The sequence below is a fragment of the Scyliorhinus canicula genome, chromosome 3 (assembly GCF_902713615.1).
Source record: "Scyliorhinus canicula chromosome 3, sScyCan1.1, whole genome shotgun sequence".
Taxonomy (NCBI): domain Eukaryota; kingdom Metazoa; phylum Chordata; class Chondrichthyes; order Carcharhiniformes; family Scyliorhinidae; genus Scyliorhinus; species Scyliorhinus canicula.
Window position 1 is genome coordinate 137,000,258 of NC_052148.1, and position 9,750 is coordinate 137,010,007.

The following is a 9,750-nucleotide window of genomic DNA, read 5'->3' on the forward strand; positions in this document are numbered from 1 at the left end:
CGGTGGTGCAGTGGGTAGCACTGCTGCCTCACGGCACCGAGGTCCCAGGTTTGATCCCGGCCCTGGACCACCGTCCGTGTGGAGTTTGCACATTCTCCTCGTGTTTGCATGGGTTTCACCCCCACAACCCAAAGATGTGCAGGGTAGGTGGGTTGGCCACGCTAAATTGCCCCTTAATTGGAAAAAATGAATTGGGTACTCCGAATTTATTTTTAAAAAAGTGGGCCTACTCTTTCTCTTGCGACCCTCTTGCTCCTAATATATGCATTAAAAAACCTTGGGATTCTCCTTGACCATGTTTGCCAAAGACATTTCATGGCCCCTTTCAGCCCTCCTAATTCCACGTTTAAGTTTCTTCCTACTTTCACTATACTCCTGAAGGGCTTTGTAGGTTTTTAAATGCCTAGACTTTTCATATTTTTCATTTTTCTCAAATTCCTCTACTGCCATCTCTACTGGATGGAGCAGATGGAGGCAGTGGACCCATGGCAGTTCGTGTACCCAGGTGAGAAGGAATTCTTGTTCTTCTCACCAGTACACAAGGTCTATACCCGCATCGACCTCTTTGTAGGGGATATCAATGCTTCCAGAAATAGTCAAGAGCGGAACACTCCGTGATTGTAATCTGCAACCACGCTCCACATTACATGGATGTGAGGTTGGAGACGGGCCGTGCCCAATGTCCCACATGGAGATTGGACATGACCCTCTTGGCCGACAAGGCCTTCTGCCAGAAAACATCACAGGACATAGACAAGCACATCACTAACAACCAGAATGGGAAAGTTTCACCTTCCACATTCTAGGAGGTACTGAAGGCCGTGATTAGGGGAGAAAATATTGCCTCCGAGGCTTCTAGAAATAGGGAAGAGAGGGTGTCCAGGCAGCAACTAATCCACTCCATCCTGCAGGTCGACAGAAGATACTCAGAGGCCCCGACTGTAGAGCTTCTGGCGGAGAGGAAAAAGCTACAAATGGACTTTAACCTGCTATCCACCAGGAAGGCAGTGCACTAACTCAACCAGGCACGGGGGGCCGTCTATGAGCATGGAGAGAAGACTATCCCTCTGCTGGCTCACCAGCTGAAAAGGCAGGCAGCCACAAGAGAAATAGCGCAGGTGAAGGATAGCAGAGACAGACTGGTAGCCGAGCCAAAAAAGGTCAACGACCCGATGGGTTCCTGGCGACTTCCACAACAAATGCATGACAGCTCTCACCCGCATCTGTGGGAGATATTCGTAGACTCACTAGCGAGGGACACCCTGCCTTAGGCCACCATATCGCTGATACCCAAAAAAGACAAAGACACAACTGAATGTGGATCATACAGACCCATTTCACTGCTAAATGTGGATGCAAAAACACTCGCAAAAGACCTGGTTAAGTGGCTGGGGAACTGCGTACCAGGGTGGTCGCAGAGGACCAGACTGGCTTTGTCAAGGATAGACAGCTAACTGTGAACATCAGACGCCTGCTGAATGTGATACTGACCCCATCTGGGGAGAGAACACCGGAGGTGATCGTTTACTTGTATGCAAAAAAGACAGAGTCATGTGGAAATACCTCATTGAGGTACTGGAGCAGTGAAACCCCTGTACGATGCCCCTGAAGCGAGCGTTCGGACCAACACCACCAACTATGAATACTTCCAGCTGCACAGAGGCACAGTGCAGGGATGTTCATTGTCCCGCTCCTGTTCGCCTTGGCAATTCAGCCACTGGCAGTCACCCTGCGAGACACGAGAGGCTGGAGGGTAATCCGAAGAGGAGGCAGAGAGCACAGGATATCACTCCATGCGAATGATCTGCTCCTCTACATCTCGGATCTGTAAAACGGCATGAAGGAAATCATGAAGCTTCTGGGAAAGTTCGGAGCCTTCTCGGACTACAAACTCAACCTGAACAAAAGTAAGCTTTCCCCGGTGAATCTGAGAGGGAGAGGGGCAGAGCAGGAAGGTCTACCATTTAAAATAGTCTGAAACAAATTACGCTACTCAGGGATCCAAATAGCCCGTGACTGGACACGCATCCACAAGTGGAATCTGACCAGTATGGCGGAGGAAGTTAAAAAGGACCTACAGAGATGGGATGTACTCCCGCTTCCCTGGCGGGGAGAGTGCAGGCAATCAAGATAAACGTACTGCCCAGGTTCCTCTTCCTGTTCAGAGCCATACCGATCTGCATCCCCAAGGCCTTTTTCCAAGTAATAGACAAAATAATTATGGAGTTTGTATCGGGGGCGGCGGGGGGGGGGGGTTTGCAGGTGAAGGAACTAAGGAACTAAACACAGAACGGGTGAGAATGGGGAAGTCCTCCTGCGCAGGAACAATCCTCTGGGCCCTCGCCTTGACAGCACTGCCATTCCTGCCAGAAAAACACTCAACAAGCCAAGTGGTGGTAGCAACACTGAGAACCTGGAATTAGATGAGGCAGCACCTCGGTCTGACTGAAGTGTCCACCATGGCCCCCATGTGCAGAAACCACAGGTTTCCACCAGCCTTGGCAGGGAGGGGGGGGGGGGGGGGTGGAGACGACTGACGGCTAGGGACTTTTACATGGGGGACAGACTAGCAACCCGAGAGGAGCTGACGGATAGAATGGAACTACGAACGGACAGGAACTCCGACAGCTGCAAATCAAAAACTTTCTCCGCCAGGAGACGACGAGGTACCCCAGAGCCCCAAGACACACAATGTTGGAGGAGCAAATGGATGCGGACGGTCAGAAAAAGGGAATCTGCGGGGACATATATGGAGGACTGTTAGAAAGGCCGTGTTTTCCACTGGATGAAACAAGGGTAAAATGGAGAAAGCGCTCGCGACGGGAGTAGGGTGAGGACTCTAGAGCGAAGCATTGAACAGGGCCAACTCCACCTCCTCTTGCGCCTCATGTAGTTCAAAGTGGTGCACAGAGCCCACCTGACAAGAACCCGAATGAGCAGGTTCTTGCCGGAGGTGGAGGATAAATGTGAACAGTGCCTGGGAGGCCCGGCCAACCACACCTACGTGTTCTGGACCTGCCCCAGTCTTTTGGGTTCAGGACAACCTTCTTCGAGGTGATGTCCAAAGTTGTGAGGGTGGAGCCGTGCCTGAGAGTGGCAGACTTTGGAATATCGGACCAGCCAGAACTTTATATGGGGATGAGGGCTGTAGCCCTTGCTTTTTCTTCCCTAATCACACGTTGGAGAATCCTGCTCGGCTGGTGATCAGCAGCATCACCCACAGCTGTAAACTGGCTGGCAGACCTATCAGAATTTCTCCACCTGGAGAAGATGAAGTACACCATCCGAAGGTCTGAAGATGGCTTTCAGAAAGTGTGGGGGACATTCACCAACCTGTTCCAAGATCGGTTTGAAGCCAACAACTGATTGGGAGGGGGAGGGGGGGGGAATGCATGGCAGCCACTGGAAGTACATAAATGATTGGGGGTGGGGGTAGGGGGGAAACAGAGTGCGGGGTGTTGGAAAGACCGGAGGAAACATCAAGGAGGAAGCCAAAGAGAGACTGACACGGGACCAGAGGGCCCAACACAAGGCCACACGTAAAACAACCCTCAAAAAGCGGGCAGACAACAGGAGGGGAAGAGCGGAAAAGAAGGGAGGGGAGGTCACGCAATAGGGAGAGGGAAGAGAGAAGGAGGGCACTGCCCACAGACAAACACTGAACAACCACCCAAGGTGAAGTAAAGGGCCTAGGATAAGACCTGGAAACAGTGGAAGAAGGCAAGTGAGGAGAGAATGGGGCAGAGGGGGAGGGGGGGGGGGGGGGTGGGGGGGGGGGTGGGTTTGCTGTAAAGGAACAACATGCAAACTGTAACTGCCTCATCTATCTTTATGTATGGTGTAAAAATGTAAAGCTTTCATAAAAAAATGTTAAAATACGAAATATTGCTCTCAGTGTATTTAATTACAACTAACAATATTCAGCAGTAATGATCACAGGGTGCTCTCCTGATCTCCTACAAAGACGATGGTGGAAGATTAATGGACACCTCAGTGACCCGCCCATGTCTCCGGGACTTTAAATGACCTTCCACCACAGCAGGAGGCTGGAGAACCCATGTGCAAATTCTACCTCATTTTATTTTACAAGAGCCTTCATGCTTGTGGCACTGCTCCTTAGCTCTCACAACGCTAAGTTCCATTTTGCCACACTTAAGCCAAGATGCTTGTTCGGCTTGTACAGCAACTAGTGCTATTCTGGAAGCCTTCAAGGAAGCATGTTGCTAGATGTTGCCATGTCTCAATCCACCTTTTTACAGACAGGAAGTTAAATAAAAAGTAGGTTGTAAAGGGTTACGGTAAGGAAGTCTCTGCTCAGTTTTTGCATTCTGCGCTGCATTCAAATCAGACATATTAAAATAGTAAACATCTGACACAGAGTCTTTCAGGTGTGCCTTTGCTCCATGCCATGCCTAGAGAAAAGCCATGCTGCCGGAAGCTGAGAATAGTCATAGAATCATAGAATTTACATTGCAGAAGGAGGCCATTCAGCATGTCGAGTCTGTACTGGTCCTTGGAAAAAGCACCCTACTAAAGCCCACACCTCCACCCTATTCCCGTAACCCAGTAACCCCACCTAACCTTTTTGGGCACTAGGGGGCAATTTAGAATGGCCAATTCACCGAACCAGCACATCTTTGGGGCGCGATTCTCCGCTGCCCACGACGGGTCGGAGAATAGCGGGAGGGCCTTCCCGACAATTTTCCTGCCCTCCCGCTATACTCCCCCCCCCCCCCCCCCCCCCCCCACGGCCGCCCCACGACACGAATTGCTGCTCGCCATTTTTTACGGCGAACAGCGATTCTCCCCAAGCCGATGGGCCGAGTTCCCAGGCCTTTACGCCTGTTTTCACGAACGCAATCACACCTGCTCTCACCGTTCGTGAAAACGGCCGCAAAGTGCCGTCCCGGACAACTATGGCACCGATTGGCATAGGCCTGCGATCGGTGGGCACCGATCGAGGGCAGCGGGTTCGATACCCGCGCACTATTTGTTCTTCCGCCGCCCCGCAGGATCAGTCCGCGGGGCGGCTGTGGGGCATGACGGCCCGCGCATGCGCGGGTTTGACGCGTCTGCTTGATGACGTCATCCGCGCATGCACGGGTTGCAGCCGTCCAACCCGCGCATGCGCGGCTGACGTCATCGTACGCGTCAGCCGCCGTGACGCTTGGCGCGCGGACTTAGCGACGGTCGCTAAGTCCGCGATGCCATGCTTCACGGGGCCGCGCTGCTAGCCCTGCCCGGGGGCGAGAATCGGGTCCTGGGAGGGGGCACAGAGGCTGCCGTGAAACACGGCCAGTTTCACGGCAGCCTTTATGACTCGCCGCATTTGCGGAGAATCGCGCCCTTGGACTGTGGGAGCAAACCGGAGCACCCGGAGAAAACTCACGCCAGAGATCAGTCAGAGTTCTCTCAGTCCATACATATTACAAGGGACGGAGCACCGCTTAAATTCTTTATTGGTGGACTCTGGTTGATGAACTATAGCATGGGCAAATGCTATGAGTGGTATGCTGTTCCTTTATTTATACTTTTCTATTGTGCATCAACATAACTTCAGATGTGTCCAAAATGGACCAGGCAAACCTGCCACCCTGTCGCTTTGATTCCATGTTGTGCCTTAAAACAAACACTGTGGCAAACAATATACTTCATAGGTGGCCTAACATTACCGGGGTAAAGGGGATGGGGAATACTTTCAATTAAAAAGGCAAACAATTATATGTTATAAAATACATTAATTAAGTATTGGATTAATTGGGCATGTGCTCAGATTTACTGACATTGTCTGTGCATTAAAAATGTTCAGCATCAGATCACAATTACAGTAAGCTGTTCTGCTGGATATTGGCCTCATTATTGTCTTGTGATTAAAAACATTGCTAGGCAAACCTGACTGACTGCATCACAGCCATTAATCCTTCAGTGGTGGATGTGTATGTATTAACAACATGGGAATAGCAGGTAGTGTCCGAATAAAAGAGAGCTTATAGGGAAAAAGCAAACCAAACCGCCTCTTAGTTTTCTATATAGAAGTGTTGCATCTGGTGTGCTGTTCCATTGTCCATGAGGTATGCTTTAAATCTGGAAAGGTTGCCATGTTTCCATGGGTACAAAGCACTCTGCTTGGTTTAACTTCACCAGGAAACAGTGAAAAACACCTAGTGGGAGAAATTGGACCTCTTTGTACAGAAAACAAGGCAAAAGTATTGATTCTGGACCCCCTGAAATATCTCGGACTGTATATTGGGTCCACCTAAAAGGGCGTTTGTGACCCTTGGATAGGTTAATGGGAAACCAAATACCTGTTTAGGGACATTTCATAAAACTCATAGCTGCAGTACTCTGCTCACTTTTTTTGGAATGCAACACAGTCAGCATTTATTGTCCATCCCTAATTGCTCTTGAGAAGGTGATGTGTCTTCTAAAACTATTGAAGTCCATGTGCTGTAGGAACACCCACATTCGGAAGGTAGGTCCAGGATTTTGACCCAACGATAGTGAAGGAAGAATGACATATTTCTAGTAAGAAGTCTTACAACACCAGGTTAAAGTCCAACAGGTTTGTTTCAAATCACTAGCTTTCAGAGCACCGCTCCATCCTCAGGTGAAACCTTGTTTCCTCATTTAACCTGAGGAAGGAGCAGTGCTCCGAAAGCTAGTGACTTGAAACAAACCTGTTGGACTTTAACCTGGTGTTGTAAGACTTCTTACTGTGCTCACCCCAGTCCAACGCCGGCATCTCCACATCATGGATATATTTCTAATTCAGGATGTTGTGTGACTTGGTGGGGAGCTTCAAAATGGTGGTGTTTCCGAGCATCTGCTGCCCTTGTCTTGGTTAGTGGTAGAGATTGTATGTTTGAAAGGTGTTGCCGATTGAGCCTCTGTGAATTGTTGCAGTGCATCTTGTATCTGGCACATACTGCTGCCACTGAGTGTCAGTTGAGCAGGGAGTGAATGCTGATAGTTTGATGGGGGAGCAATCAAGGCAGCTTCTTTGTCTTCAATGGTGTGGAGCTTCTTGCGTGTTGTTGTTGCTGCACTCAAGGCACGTGGAGAGTATTCCATTACACTCCTAACTTGTGCCTTGTAGGTGGTGGCCAGGCTTTGGGGAGTCAGGAGGTGACTGCTGCAGAATTCCAGACCTCTGACCTGCTCTTGTAGCCACAGTATTTGTATGGCTAGTCCAGTTCAATTTCTGGTCAATAGTAATCCCCAGGGTGTTGAGAGTGCGGTGTACCAATTTCTTGCCCTTAAACTCCACTGTCTTCGAAGCTACCCCGACAATATTTTCTCCAAAGTCCAGCCACATTTCATTCCTTTCCTATGCTAACATGTGCCCATAGAAATAAAATTTCTAGCAGAATAAGCAATTTAATTTTTAAAAACTGAATAAAGTGAAATAAAGCATAAATCTATTCTGCGAGATGATCTTTCATCAACAGTATAAGTTTCATCGGCACTGACATCCTTTCTCTTGGGCACCTTGCATTGCCTTTTGTTCGCTTCCTGGTATTTGTTTTTTGATTTCCAGCTGGTGTGACCTTCCTGTTGCATGCCCATAATTGACTTCTTTGAAATACTGCAAACATTTACAGTACAAATCAGCCTTACCAACTCCACTTATAGTGGAGAGGCAACCAGGCACCATAGGAAATAGAGCAGGTGCATCACACAAACCACAATCATCTGAAACATATTAGCTCAGATTTTCCAATTGGTATTAACTTACTGCCGATCATAAAATCTCAATGACTGCCGATCGCTACTTCCATTCAGACTTGATATTCTAAAATCATACCCAATTCTTCCCCCGATCGCCTTCAAAAATAAAGTAATCAATCAGAACACTTTACAGATTAATTACTTTGCACAGTATGATACTAATCCAACCTCCCATCACAACTGTCAGAACATTAAAGTATATTTCTGCTTCTGAGAGCACACATTTGAATATTTTTCTTCTATCAATGAGAACATGAAAGATCTAATTAGGTGGTGGTAATCTTCACTTGGGCAGGGACCACACGCCTGCCCATCGAAGAAGCCGTCCATTTTTTGCACAATAGGTGGACCTTCCACTCCAGCAGATTTCTACCCAGGTATTGAGGGTGACAATGATTCCATATGTCTTTCCTGGTATAACATACACATCCTCCAACTCATTAAATGCCACCATACAAAATCTTAAAGTAAAGTTTCTATTTTATGCCTATATCATTACAAAACACTACATCCTCTGATTCACCACAAGCCTTTCCACTAAATATTGGCTAGTATATGATCAATAAAAAAAGTAAAATTAACCGATAGGGTGATTTTAAGCCTGTAATTGTATCCCAGGGTTGAGGAAACCATGGTGAAAAAGTGACCAGTCTACATCTCATGTTTTATAATGTTACGGCGAAAACAGTCTCAGTGATCTGCAAATAACCATATCAGCTCATTGCTAACAGCGAATGAAACCTACTTTAGCTTCTGTAGCTGTTGGATTTCTGAGTGTCCAAATATGGGGTAATAACAATACAGAGTTACCACCATACTTTCCAGTGTTGGGTTTCTGAGCCAAACCTGCTCATTAACTTACTGTTCTAATTAGGGTGTGGCCCCAACACAAACCATAATGTCAGTTCTTGATAAAGCTTGCTACTTGCATGTGTTAGGAGGTGCCGTTGTAGTCGTTAAGTAAAAATACATTGACTGCTATAATTATATATGTCCAACCACTTTCCATTTGGACAGGAACTTGTTCAAATACTAAACAGTGAAATAGGGCAAGTTCCAAACAAAGCTGTTTAATTTACATTCAAACATTTTCCTCGCACACTCATGCACTGCTTCTCACCAAAATGGATCTGTGTCTAAAGTCTGCAACCCATCAGAAAAGGCATGATTAGTTTGTGAAACGTATTCTCTGATTCTCAATTATCCGGATTATCTGTTGAACTAACCTTGCCCATTAAACAACTAAGGTGCTACTCACAGGTATGATGCGTACTTGCTCAGAACAGCTCAGTGAAGCAAATCCATTACAAGGGAAGATCTTTTCCCATTAAAAAACAGCCAAACAGAGCTGATCGTTTGCTCAGTGTTTCCAGAAGGCGACGACAGCACCATTCATCAAGCCGCTTGTAGTTGCAGGAATGCCACCTTGTTCTAATAGTCTATTTGTTTAATTGTAATGAAACAAAGGAGCATTTCATCCACCAGTAAAGGTGCTGTATCATGCATTAATTATTAAACCAGTTGAAATTTCTCAATTGATGGCCCAAGTTGAAGGAAGAGAATAGATTCTGTACCTGAGGTTTAGTCTTGTAGAGTCAAGGACATGCTGCTCTGATTATAGTCTCCCATAGTTCTGTTTCCTACAGATCACCTGCATTTGAATTTAAAATATATGTTTGAAGCTGTTTAGTACATGATTTGCATGACCTCTCATAGTGCTACATTTAGCTGAAGCCATTGGTTATTAAAGTACCATGTGACTGGAAATCAAAATAAATGCCTGCATTTGCACACTCACTAATCAGCAAGTCCTTTAACCCCTTACTGGTCTCTTTCTCTAGAGAACTTTTTGATAAACATAAAAAAACTTGTTCAGGGCTCGTTTAGCACATTGGGCTAAATAGCTGGCTTGTAAAGCAGACCAAGACCAGCAGCGCAGGTTCAATTCCTGTACCAGCCTCCCCGAACAGGCGCCGGAATGTGGCGACTTAGGGCTTTTCACAGTAACTTCATTTGAAGCCA

At 47.2% G+C, this 9,750-nt stretch overlaps 1 protein-coding gene across 1 annotated transcript in view; it reads right to left on the reverse strand.

Moving 5' to 3' along the window:
- LOC119962996 overlaps positions 1-9,383 on the reverse strand; it is a 48,123-nt gene extending 38,740 nt beyond the window's left edge. Inside the window, exon 1 of the mRNA XM_038791436.1 lies at positions 9,303-9,383. The gene's annotated coding sequence lies outside the window, so the exon portion shown is untranslated. The remainder of the gene's footprint in view (positions 1-9,302) is intronic.
- Positions 9,384-9,750: the final 367 nt, after the last annotated feature.